This window comes from Nannospalax galili, unplaced genomic scaffold, assembly GCF_000622305.1.
Source record: "Nannospalax galili isolate Female #2095 unplaced genomic scaffold, S.galili_v1.0 scaffold2681, whole genome shotgun sequence".
Lineage (NCBI taxonomy): Eukaryota > Metazoa > Chordata > Mammalia > Rodentia > Spalacidae > Nannospalax > Nannospalax galili.
In genome coordinates, this window is record NW_008344499.1 from 370,811 (window position 1) to 382,638 (window position 11,828).

General features: G+C 43.8%; 2 non-coding genes across 2 annotated transcripts; one reads left to right on the top strand and one right to left on the bottom strand.

Annotated features, from left to right (window-relative positions):
* Positions 1 to 3,115: 3,115 nt before the first annotated feature.
* LOC115071650 lies at positions 3,116 to 3,261 on the top strand. The gene has a single exon (XR_003850755.1). It is a non-coding gene; the product is annotated as a small nucleolar RNA SNORA62/SNORA6 family (small nucleolar RNA).
* A 2,329-nt stretch (positions 3,262 to 5,590) lies between these two features.
* Positions 5,591 to 5,736, bottom strand: LOC115071651. The gene has a single exon (XR_003850756.1). It is a non-coding gene; the product is annotated as a small nucleolar RNA SNORA62/SNORA6 family (small nucleolar RNA).
* Positions 5,737 to 11,828: the final 6,092 nt, after the last annotated feature.

Here is an 11,828-nt window from a genome sequence, read left to right on the forward strand (position 1 = left end):
TCCTTAGATGAGGAATAAATAAATATGAATATTAGGAATTTATAAAATCAGAAACTCCTCATTTATGGTTCTGCTATTTTTTTTTCTGGCCCATGACTTGGAGAAATAATTTTGCCTTGCTTAAATGAACATGGATACTTTGTACAGTTTTTATGGGGGAACAAAAATGCTGTGAAAGCTCTTGACAGCCCTGTGTCATGGCGAGTGTGTAGGAAACACAGTGTTCCATTCTTTTACTCTGATCTGGTATTTGAGAGATCATACCTACTCTGTGGCCCCTGCTAGCTCAGCTGCCTGAAGTCAACTTTTGAGTATTTCCTCCAACTCAGCATTCTTAGCCTGTTTCTCCTCTTCCTCAACATCCTCAGCATCAGCACCAACATCTTCCTCATCCATCTTTTATTATTATCTTCTTTGTCATTATCATCATCATACGACACATTGGCATTCATACTAGAATTTACCACGTGTCCTCGTGTATGCCAGGTGATACCCCCACAACTCAGTGAATTAATATTATTTTGATTTAACAGATAGTGAAGGTGAATCTCAGAGAACCAGAGGTCACATATTCTATAAGCACCAAAAAGGAAAGCCGGAGATCACATGGTAATGGATTAAGAATGTCTCCTTCAGTGGCATTTGCTGTTTTTAGCAGGCTTGTCAGCTGGCCAGAATGGGATGAGTGGGAACCTATGCAAGAGTTCTTCAGTGAGGTTTGATGTAATCCTTCATGGCCATGGGCAACTAATTTTCCACATCTTCAAGGAAGATTTTTACTTGTGAGGGAGAGGGTTGGGGGAGAGAGAATGAGTATATGAGGGGCAGGAAGGAAGAGGGAGAGGATACATGTATCCCTGGAAACCTCCAGCACTCTCTTTCTGCCAAATAGACTTGGGATTCAGCTCACACCTGCACGATGGGGACTTGGGACGCCTTTGTCTCTGGGAGTCTCACTGTGTCTGGTTAATCCAGCCAGAGCTTCCTGCTGCCTCCTCACAGGACGCAGTTCAGACCAGAATATTAATGGAGATTACAACATGAAGAGTTGATTTGCATGAGGGAGCAAACTGCCTGGCAAGGGACGTGCAGGTGGATGCCTCCGAGGAACACCCTGACTGAAGCACTTACAAGAAGCAGGGCAAAGTGCAGTGGATCCAGAAGTGCCAAGGGCTAGCCTGAGCTCTGCCCCTAGGACAACCTGTCCACACGGTTATTTCCTTTTTATAACTTCTTTTTATTACATTTATTTATTTAGTGTGTGTATGTGCATGTGCCATAACATACATGTGGAAGTCAGAGTTTGTAACCTGAGCAAGTCGTTTCACTCCTTCCACCATGTGGGGTCCCCAGGGATCCAACTCAAGTCTTCAGTCTTGGTGGCAGTCACTTGAACCCCTGAGACATCTCAGTGGCCCCACAGCTTTTTTTCCTAAGTAACTGCATGTATCTTTCTCTCCCCTCTGTTTATTGAAGTTTGCCTATTACAGGTAAAGTGACCATACAGCCCAATTTGACTAGGACATTGAAGTTTGCTGCTTTTGTGCTGCCAGCCCATCCAGTCAACCATTTATCACATCAAAAATGTCCCTATTTCTGGGGCTGAAGACTTGGCTCAGTCAGTAAAGTGTTTGCTTTGCATGCATAAGGATCTAAGTTTAATCCCCAGAACCCATGTGAGAAATATTGGGCATTCTGGTGCACACACTAGTAATCGTGCTGAGGAGGTAGACACAGGTGGATCCCTAGGTCTCACTAGTCGGCAAATCTCACCTACTTGATGAGTTCTAGGCCAAAAAAAAAAAAAAAAGTAGACAGTGCCTGAAGAATAATACTGTGTCCTGTGGTTCAGCATGCACATCACACACTTGAACACACAGTTGCACACACACGTGCAACATACATGTGCAACAAACATGCACAAACAAGCACACAAAAGTCTATTTGAGAATTAACTATAGAACATTCTTCTAAGGATGAGTGTCAGAGAAGGCAAGACGACAAGGCTATCAAATGAAGAGTTTGCCACTTGGCTCGATGGGAGGCTGAGCGCTGAGGTGTATGTCTCGCCGGACTACTTCCTGCTTACCCCAGGCTTGGTTACATCATCTGTAAAGTTGGTGTAATTATACCCATTTGGAGGAGTCAAATGAGAAAGACAAGGAAGGGCAGCTCTCTGCAGCCATCACCTTTAATGATCTGTTTGACTTTCCAGTGTCAGCTGAGCAAATTTTCCCAAGTGCAGAGCCCCGTCGGCCTTTGCCCAGGCTGACTCCTCCTCATGATAAGTCCTGATTCTCCCTGACATGTGAATGAGCCACCTTTCAATACCCAGTGAAAAATATTTGCCTTTTCAAACATTTCCTCAACTCTGCCTATTCTGAGCACTGGGAATTACTCCTTCACCATTGTCTGATTCTGAGCTTAAACCTCTTTGCAATGTAATCGTAATCCCAAGAGACTGTTTCTAGATGTCTCCCTTCATCCACTGTGAGCTCTGAGAGAGCAAGCACTGTTATGATCCATCCTTGAGTCCTTGGTGTCTCCAACAGTAACTTTGGTAAAGGTTACTTCTCTAGACCTTTGCCTGGACACAAGGTACTTTTGATACCAGGCTAAAATGGATACTGTTTAAAGGTACCCAGTAAACATTCCTACCCATTTCTGTGCTCTATGATGTATTGCGAAGGCTAGAAAGCTGAAAACTACATTGCTTGGATTACCTTGCAGCAAGGATATGGTTGAGATCGTGGCAGTCATTGACAGTTAGAGGCAAAAATGAGTCATCTTCCTGGTTCCAGGGACTGGGTCGCCAGCCTCTTCAGAATGGACTGTTGCAGTGCTCAGCTGCCCTCTCTTTCTTTGTGTATTTATTTTTTAAAAAGCAGTGCTGGAGAGATGGCTTAGTGATTAAGAGCACTTGATGCTTTTGTGAAGGACTGGGGTTCAGTTCCCAGCACCCGTATGGCTCTAACAACAGTCCATAACTCTAGTTCCAGGGGATCTGACACCCTCTTCTGGCCTTCACGGGCATTATATGCACGCGGTGCACATATTGACATACAGGCAAAACACCCATACACATAAATTAAAAATAAATAAAAATATTTTTTAAAGTGCACATTGCTAGAGCTTGGAGTTGAGGTCACAAACTGGCCACTGAACTCACAAGTGTAGTAGTATGCCACATGAGTGGCAAGTTTTCACTAACACTCCACTCTGGCCTGTGCAGGGAGTTTGATAGTAACCTTTGCTACAAGTGCAAACCATGCACAACAAGTTCACAGGGATGAGAACACTTTGAAAGTGGGCCTGTGCTTCAGAATGAATGTTCAAGGGTATTTTGAAACCAGAGATCAAAGGATGTGGGGCAGGGAGCTCACTCAGTGGGTCTAATGTAGTGGATGCTGGCCCAACTCGGGAAGTTCTGCGCATGCGTGGTACCATCTCCCGTGACCTCCCGCGGGAGGTCATGCCTCATCTCTACTTCTACAGAGACCCTGAAGAGATTGAGAAGGAAGAGCAAGCCGCTGCTGAAAACGCTGTGACCAAGGAGGAATTTCAGGGTGACTGGACTGCACCAGCTCCTGAGTTCACTGCAGCTCAGCCAAAGGTGGCAGCCTGGTCTGAAGGTGTGCCAGTGCCCCCTGTACCTATCCAGCAGTTCCCTACTGAAGACGAGTGCCCAGCCAGCCACTGAGGACTGGTCTGAAGCCCCCCACTGCTCAGGCCACTGAATGGGTTGGAACAACCACTGAGTGGCCGTGAGCTGTGCTGCAGTCACCTGAGCAGGAAGGAGAGAAGGTGGATGGAAAATAAAGTGTTTCTAATATATATATGGCAGGGAGAGATGGCTCAGAAGTTAACAGCGCTGGCTGTTCTTGCAGAGGACTCAGGTAAAAATCCCAGCACCCACATGGTGGCTAAGAACCATCCGTAACTCCAGTTCCAGGGCATTTGACACTCTCTCTGACCTCCGTAGGCATTGTACGACACAGGTGCACCTATATACATGCAGGCATAACACTCATACACTAAATAAATAGATAGATAGATAGATAGATAGATAGATAGATAGATAGATAGATAGAAAGAAAGAAGGAAAGAGGGGAAAATACATAAATAAATAGCAGTGTTAGAAGAGAAAATCAGGAGCTGGAGAGATGGCTCAGCGATTAAGAGCACTGATTGCTCTTGCAAAGGGCCCAGGTTCGATTTCCAGCACCCACGTGGCGGCTACAAACTGTCCTTAACTCCAGTTCCAGGGGAATCCGAAGCCCTCTTCCAACCTCCGCAGCATTGCAGGACATGGGTGCACCCACATACATGCAGGCAATACACTCATACACATAAAATAAAAATAATAAAATATTTTTAGAAAAGAAGAGAAAATCAATACTATTAAAATTGACAAAGTCCTGATTAATAAGTGAATATTTTTCATTGTTATAAAAAGGGAAAAATCAAGACCTAGATTTAAAATTTTCAATAAAATATAAATTAGAAATAGAGAAAAGTAACTATATAACTGTGCTATATAGTTATAGCACAGTTATATAGTTAAACTAATTATCTAGAAATTATATTAGTTTAATGGGATTTTTCCCCCGATATTCTCTTGGTGAAAAATATATTATTGGCATTATTTTACTTTTTAAAAATGTCTACTTACTAACCAAAAATTCAAAACACCTTCAAGCCAACATAATGATTTATCACTTGAATTTCAGGATAGAAAAATAAAAATGGCTTTAACTATTCCCTGAAGTACCAGATACATTGCCCGAAAGGAGCACTAGGACTTTCGGAGTGAAGTTAGGGCCACCACTAGGTTTTGTGGCTAGGCTGTCCCTGTGAGTTCCAGGCCAGAGGTTAGACAGCTGTAAGAATTGACTGCTGGGCCAGATGGAGTTACAGATGGTTCTTAGCCACCATGTGGGTGCTGGGATTTTTACCTGAGTCCTCTGCAAGAACAGCCAGCGCTGTTAACTTCTGAGCCATCTCTCCCTGCCATATATATATTAGAAACACTTTATTTTCCATCCACCTTCTCTCCTTCCTGCTCAGGTGACTGCAGCACAGCTCACGGCCACTCAGTGGTTGTTCCAACCCACTCAGTGGCCTGAGCAGTGGGGGGCTTCAGACCAGTCCTCAGTGGCTGGCTGGGCACTCGTCTTCAGTAGGGAACTGCTGGATAGGTACAGGGGGCACTGGCACACCTTCAGACCAGGCTGCCACCTTTGGCTGAGCTGCAGTGAACTCAGGAGCTGGTGCAGTCCAGTCACCCTGAAATTCCTCCTTGGTCACAGCGTTTTCAGCAGCGGCTTGCTCTTCCTTCTCAATCTCTTCAGGGTCTCTGTAGAAGTAGAGATGAGGCATGACCTCCCGCGGGAGGTCACGGGAGATGGTACCACGCATGCGCAGAACTTCCCGAGTTGGGCCAGCATCCACTACATTAGACCCACTGAGTGAGCTCCCTGCCCCACATCCTTTGATCTCTGGTTTCAAAATACCCTTGAACATTCATTCTGAAGCACAGGCCCACTTTCAAAGTGTTCTCATCCCTGTGAACTTGTTGTGCATGGTTTGCACTTGTAGCAAAGGTTACTATCAAACTCCCTGCACAGGCCAGAGTGGAGTGTTAGTGAAAACTTGCCACTCATGTGGCATACTACTACACTTGTGAGTTCAGTGGCCAGTTTGTGACCTCAACTCCAAGCTCTAGCAATGTGCACTTTAAAAAATATTTTTATTTATTTTTAATTTATGTGTATGGGTGTTTTGCCTGTATGTCAATATGTGCACCGCGTGCATATAATGCCCGTGAAGGCCAGAAGAGGGTGTCAGATCCCCTGGAACTAGAGTTATGGACTGTTGTTAGAGCCATACGGGTGCTGGGAACTGAACCCCAGTCCTTCACAAAAGCATCAAGTGCTCTTAATCACTAAGCCATCTCTCCAGCACTGCTTTTTAAAAAATAAATACACGAAGAATTTATTAGAAACAAATAAAAAATTACTATATCATGACAGACTTCTTTAAAACATGGGGAGAAGGGGTGAGAGGCCATAAAACACTAATTGATTATGAAGCATAGTAATTAAAAATAAAAACAGCCAGGGCTGAGGATGTGGCTCAGCTGGGAGAGTGCTTGCCTAGCTGCTCCTAGCACTGCATAAATTAGGTGAAGTGGTACTTGCCTATGATTCCAGCACTCCAGAGGTGCAGGCAGGAGGATCAGAAGTTCAAGGTCATCTTTAGCTACATAATGAATCCAGGCCCGCTTAGGTTACCAATGTCATACTTCCATTTGGAAATTTAATATAGAAATTTCATTGAACTACTATTATCAGGTGGCAGGAGCTGTCTTCAAATGAATCTTCAAATTGGAAAATGCTGCTTCACCATTGTAAGGGGCTAAGTTGCAAATGAAGTAAGTTAGTGTGGTCTATAGCTATTTTGATGGTCACCTTGCCTGGATACTTTCCCACAACCACTCTGCTGATTGCTATAATCACCATATCCACAAGAGTTACCTTCTAACGTTGTTGCTTTTTTTTTTTTTTTAACCAAACTTTTTCTAACATTGATTTTTATTTTGTTGTTTATTTCTACCAAATCTACTTTTAGTGAGATTTTATATTTTTGTATTTTGACAAGAAATTTTAACTTCTTTTTGTTGTTTTGGTTTTTGAGGCAGGGTCTCATGTAGCCCAGGCTGGCCAGGAACTCACTCCCCTTAACTATCCCGGCCAGCACTTACACTGTCACCATCACGCCACTTTGTTTCCCCTATCACTTGTGCCTGCCATTACCCAGCACACACTCTTAGTGTTGGTGGGGGAATACTCACATGTCTGTCCCTCTGTCAATGGGGACTGATGTCCACAGAGGACAGAGCAGAGGTTCTGTTTGTGAAGGCAGGAAATGACTTCCTTTCTTCTCCCATCCATTTATTTAAAAACTGATTTTTGACTACACCTTACCCACCAAGCATCTTCCTAAGTCCAAAGGTTCAGTTAGTGAACTGGGGAAACAGTATCTCAAACAGCTTTGTTCTAAGGCATGGGAGAGATCAAAATCCTCAAACACACCAAGAAGTAAGTGCAATAACTTCAGACAGTGATATGTGTCATGGAGGAAAGTGGGCAAAAGAATGGCAGGTGCTGGAGAATAGGGAGGAGGAGAGGAAGGGTGGAGATACCCAACAGTGGGGTGGTCCTTGAAGCTTCTGCTGAGAGCTGAAAGAATGACAGACAGACAGGCTTTGAGGCAAGTTTGTCTTCTTCATTAAAGCACCATCATTTAACAATAAAGGCACATTCTGAAAATGTCATTACTAGGCGATTTTGTCACTGTTCAAACATAGAGCACACTTACACAAACCTAGATGATGCAGCCCACTGCATCTCCACCTCTCCACACTCAGGATATATATTTCTATATGGTAAAGCCTACTGCTACTAGGACCACAATGACTAAGACCACATGTGCTGGATACTTTAGTGTCAACTTGACACACCTGGGTTGAGGGAGCCTCAACTGGGGAATTGCCTCCATCGAACTGGACTGTGGCCATATCTGTGGGGGCATTTTCTTGATTGTTGAGTGATGTGGGAGGGCCCAGCCCACTGTGGATAGTGCCACCCCTGGGCAGGTGGGCCTGTGTTGGATAAGAGAGCAAGCTGAGCAGGGGCCAGGGGAGAAAGACAGTAAGCAGTGTTCCTTCATGGCCTGCGCTCCAGCTCCTGACTCCAGGTTCCTGCCCTGAGTTCCTACTTTGGGCTCCCTGATGAACTGTGACCTGGGAGATGTAAGACAAATAAACCTTTTCCTCCCCAAGTTGGTAGTGGTCAGAGTGTTTTGTCACAGCAATGGAGAAATAAACTAGGACACCACACAAGACTCAATCAAACACAAGAGAAAGTATGTGAGGGTCCTGCCAGGAAAGCCAAACAGACTGTTTGGTAGCAAACTTTGTTCTGTACGTAGAAGGAATGCACTCTGAAGCAATGGTATAAAGCTAGGATAGCAACTCTGGGAAGCAAGTACATGGCTATTTGTGGTCGTTACTGAATATAGTGTACTGTGTGTAACTGTATGTGTTGTTCCAGCAGCAAGCCACTGTGCTTACACCAACATCCCCACACCATGTGAGTCATGCTTTGCACTGTTGTGCTATGGTGGTTGGTGGTTATGATGTTGCTGGAGAGTAGGATCTTTTTTTTTTTTTTTTTTTTTTTTTTTTTTTTTTTTTTTTTTTAGTTCCATTGCAGTCTTACAGAGCTACTGTCACATATAGACTGACACTGACTACGATGCCCTTGCTGGGTGCATGACTGCATACATTACATGGATTTGAGATGGTGTCTGTGCTGTTGTCGTCTATGATGTCCTTGTTGGGTACATGATGCTACATGGATTCGAGATGGTGTCTGTGCTATTGTCATTTTATTACCAGCTTTTTGATTTATCTGAAAAAGTTCTGACCCCACTCTACCTTCAGTCTGGAACAGGCACTTATCAAAAGTTTTAAGAAATGTCTAATAGAAAATATTATGAGAAAAGACTTTGAAACTTTTAAAAAGGGCATGGAACACCAAAGGTGTTCTCCACATGTTTCTTCACATGACTGGCAGCACAGGTTGAACTTGGATCCCACTGATCTTACACCAACTGTCTACCACCTCATCAAGGAGTCCTCTTGAGCAAGCTGCTGACTCATTTGCGGTACTTCTGCGACCCCTACAAATGGCATCGGGTAGACACTTCAACCCTTTGCAGTACAGGTATTTAAGAACAACAGTTATTCTTGTAATTAGAAAGTTCAGAGGGGCTGGAGAGATGCTCAGTGGTTAAGAGCACAGAGGACCCAGTTCAGCCCCCAGCATCCTTATTGGGAGACTCACAGCCACCTGTACCTCCAGTGCCATAGGATCTAACACCTTCTGGCCCCCAGAAGTGATACACATACAGGGAAGCAGGCATACAACATACACATAAATAAAAATTTTAAAAAGGAAAGTTCAAATTTTACAAAACACTTATGTAAATACCGTGTATAGCAACTATGAATCTTTCTAACATTGTTTTCACGCAGAAAATGTTATCATTGTCATTTCAAAAATTAATTTTTTATTCATGTCTGTTTGTGTGTCTGTATGTATGCCACATGTGTGCAGATACCTGTGGAGGCCAGAAGAGGGCATCTGATTCCCTGGAGCTGATATTATAGGAGCTGTCTGACATCGGTGCTGGAATCCAAACTTGGGTCCTCTGGAAGAGCAGCAAGTGCTCTTAAGTCATCTCTCCAGTCCTCCTGAACTTTCTAATCACTAATATGACTGTTGTTAATTCTTCTTAAATAATTGTATTTTTTAAAGCCCCTATTTCTGTCATTTTTATAGGAAAAAATACAGATTCACAAAAGGAAGGATGTCATAAATAATTCACCCACAGTAAATGCTTAGTTGCTGGTTCTAAATTCTATGCCCACTTCAAAGAAAACCCCAGTCTCTAGATTCTCCAGACTGAGGAAGAGGTGTCTATGAGGGCAAAGTTGTGTGGCCAGAGGCTGCCAGTGTCACATTCAAGTGGCCCTCAGAGAATATTTTATTCATGGTGAAAGTTCTGGAAGCAGCAAAATGAATTGTTGGCTAGATGAGTACTACCAGGTCAGGGGTCAAAAGTCCTGTAGGCAAGATCCTCCAACATCCCGTGCCATGTGTAATTACTCTTGTTTATAAAACAAGGCAATAAACAAACGGAAATAGATTGAAACAAAGGAAAAACAGAGATGAGCTTCTTTCCTTCCAAGTCACCCTGATGAAAAGCAGAGGATGAGGTTCTTCTTAAACTCAGATCAAGGACAAAGTCCCTATGACATGATGCTCTCTAAGCAAGTGAACAGCATGTGCTGGGGGATCAGATGTAGATATGGGGGTGGGTCCTCTCACTGTTACCCACAGTGATTCACAGCCCACATTTTGTTTCCCATAACTTTGGGCTTAAATAGTCTTCAGGTCTTAGTCTCCAAGGAAAAGACCTCCATGGGGCAAAGCAGGAGTCCTATGGGAGTAGAACTGAGATGCACAATAGTATCCCATCTGAGCCAATCAACAGGGCAAAGAGGTCTCAGTATTGTGATTGAGGTCTCTTCTCAAGGAGAAATCAGGTCTTGACTATGCCATGGAGACTAGAAGGAATGTGGGACTTCCCTGGATTGCCTCTTGGGAGTTCCATTCCCTGTGATGAAAACCATAACAGGCCAATTCAGGCACAATTGCTATAGCCCAGGCCCTTCAAGAAGAAAGACTCACCTCACCAAAAATGGAATGGGCGATAGAAGAAGATAAATTTAAACACCAGCTACTACCACAAGACCAGCTGCGAAAACAAGACAGTAATATTTGTATTACATGTTTATTTATATATTAACTAATTTTTCACCTGTCTTCTAGTCCCTTGCCACCTGATGTAAGATGTGTTAACAGTAGTTAGTTTTGTGTACAATCAGTATTTATAGTATTTATGGTACAGGATACTGAAAATGTGCATCAGTTAGAAGAAGAAAGCTTGACTGAGAAGAGAAAGGGATTCTGTATCATTTGGGGAAAGAAACTTAGTGTGTTAACAGTTGTGTATTAAATAGTTGTGTAGCACAGTTGTGTGTCACAGTTGTATATTAATCAGTTAAACATCTGATGCTGTTAGCACCTCTGTTTAATGTGGTTTTCCAAGCTATAAAAAGGTGCCAAGTCGACAAGGGCAGACTCCAGTGGCTTTATATTATGTCAGCAATTCCCCCTCCCGTGTATTTTGGTTAAGACGGATCATAAGACAGATTTTGCATATACTGAGGAGGGCAGAGGTGAAGCACCAGCTGTGAGTGGCCACTCTGTGCCACTCAACTGTTGGCAGACCAGGGGCTGCTGCACCTCTCCTACTCCTCCTGAAGCTTCTCTATCTCCAGGGCATGTTCAGGTTCACTGCAAAGAATATGTGTTGCTTTCACAGGGCACCATCACTGTGGTCATGAGCTTATTAGAAATTGAATTATGCTGCTGCAAAATTGTTCTATTGAGGTTCTATCTCCCAATTTGACTATTTTGACACAGAGCTTCTGTTATGATTTGAATCTGAAATACCCCCTGTCTTTAACACTGGACCCTAATTCCCTAGAACTGGTGTCTTGATAAGCAAGACAGCAGACAGATGCATATATACAGAGAACAGGCCACATGAGGATACAGTGGGAAGGCAGCCAAGGGGAGTAGCCTCAAAGAAAACCATACCAGCCAACACCTTGATATCTGGCTTCTAGCCTCCAGAACGATGAGAAATCAACTTGTGTTGTTAAAGTCTGTGGTATTTTGTTATGGCGGCCAGAGCAGACTAACAGGATCTGACACAGGTTCCAACTCACATGTGCAGAGCCCAGACTGCACCTGACAGTTCCCACTTTCCGTCCATCTTCCATTCCCAGGCGCCTGTCTTGTAGACATCAAACTCCAGGTAAGTAAAGGACAAACTTTCCAGAGACTGTTAAACCAGTTCCCTCAATGGTCTCAGATCTGACAACACACTCCTGGGTTCTTACTGAGCCTGGGGGGCTTCAGCACAAGCTTGTATAGTGGCCTTGTAGGATTAAAACTCTGAGTTCTATTAAAGGACGTATACTGGCCAAGGATGTAGACATGTTGGCAACATGCCCTGCATGTACTCTCCCAGCCTAGGCAGGAGGAAGCCAACCTATCACTGAGACCTAGCCCAGCCACCCCCAGGAGAGGGGAGAGGGGAAACCCAGGCAGAATTAGGTGAATGAATGG